The following is a 1,594-nucleotide window of genomic DNA, read 5'->3' on the forward strand; positions in this document are numbered from 1 at the left end:
TGAGACTTAACACAGAGCTCAGACATTCAGCAAGAAACAGCTTGACCAAAAAAAACTGCCCTCAGGATAACACTTAGAAGGTACAAAGCCTCTAATTCCTGAATGTTCGATGATATGTATTTTATTTATTTATTTATATTTATTTATTTATTCTCAGTTTATTGCATGAAGGAGTTACACTAGTCCAACTTAAAAGCAGACCCCAAATACTTAGATTTTACAAGCTGTGAAGTTTTTAAACTTGTGACAATGGACATTAAGGAAATTCTACTCATTGCAAGGAAATCCTCACTTTAGCTTCAGTGAACTCAAAGCACTTAAAACCTGTGAACTTTCAGCTGGTCATCCTTAGCCAGTCCAGTCTCTATGAGGAGCCAGCATTTGTGCTTCTGGTAGTTGCCCTGTAGCTGAATTACTTCTCCATATGTTCTGGATGCTCAAATACAGCACCATTGCAGGCACATCTCTTCTTAAAAGCCTCCACTAGTTTCTTTTAAGCAGCAGCAGCAGTAGCAGCCCCTTGGACAGTAGTAAGGGTCTCCCTGCTGCTCCTCTGTTGAATTCTTATCCTATATAATAAAAGCCTAATATGCAAATCAACTGCACAGCGGAATGACTGGTGGAATGACCGGTTGCTATGATGTGCACTGACCACCAGGGGGCAGACGCTCAATGCAGGAGCTGCTCCCAGCCTCCAGGCCAGGAAGGCGGGTGCCAGTGGGGGCCCCCCTGATCACAGTGGCAGAGCAATTGGGGGGCAGGGCCAGCGAGCAGGCCAGTGCTGCCCCCCGTTTGCCCTGCGGGTCACCTACCACAGAGGGAGGCGACCGGCAGCTGCAGGGCTGGCAAGCAGGTGGTGCCAGGCCGGCCAAGGGGGGTGCTAGCAGAGGCCCCCCTGATTGCTCCGCCAGTTGCCCCACAGATTGGCCCTGATTGCCAGCCAGGCCTAGAGACCCTACCCATGCACAAATTTTATGCACCGGGCCTCTAGTATAATCAACCCTCAGTGCCAGCAGGAAGAAGATCATCACCCTTACTTGCATCATCAAAGGGATCAAAAGAGTGGAGGTTGTGGATAGTGGACATACAATAGGATTCCTTTTCCTTTGTGTAAATGGCTAGACTTCACCTTCGGAAGGCTGCTGAGAAAGAAGGCAGGTGTCTGGGACAGAGCATCAGAAAGTGAGGGGGCTCAAGGTGCTGAGTCCTTGACAGGTGTCTCAGTGACTGGGGCTGATATGTATTTTAATTTATCAGTATTTTCCTTTAAAGTTTCTCCCTTTGATATTATGCTTAGAAAAGACCTTCCCTTTCATGCATATTTATGAACATTTTATTCTAGTATTTTATAGATTCATTTTCAATTTTTTAACATTTAGAAAACAAGATTTGTTTTTGAAATATGATGTAAAATAAGAATTTAATATTTTCCCCAAATAGTTAACTAATCAAGATTAACTTATTTCATATTCCAAAGTCATCAAAATGAGAAAAAATGGTCTAGAACAGTACTAACAGAAATATGATGCTAATGACATGTGTAATTTAAATTTTTATTGTAGTCACATTTAAAAAATAAAAAGAAGTGGAAATA

General features: G+C 43.0%; 1 pseudogene; it reads right to left on the reverse strand.

Annotated features, from left to right (window-relative positions):
• Nucleotides 1–317: 317 nt before the first annotated feature.
• Nucleotides 318–1,114, reverse strand: LOC102247613 (annotated as a pseudogene).
• Nucleotides 1,115–1,594: the final 480 nt, after the last annotated feature.

Source organism: Myotis brandtii, unplaced genomic scaffold, assembly GCF_000412655.1.
Source record: "Myotis brandtii unplaced genomic scaffold, ASM41265v1 scaffold1497, whole genome shotgun sequence".
NCBI lineage: Eukaryota > Metazoa > Chordata > Mammalia > Chiroptera > Vespertilionidae > Myotis > Myotis brandtii.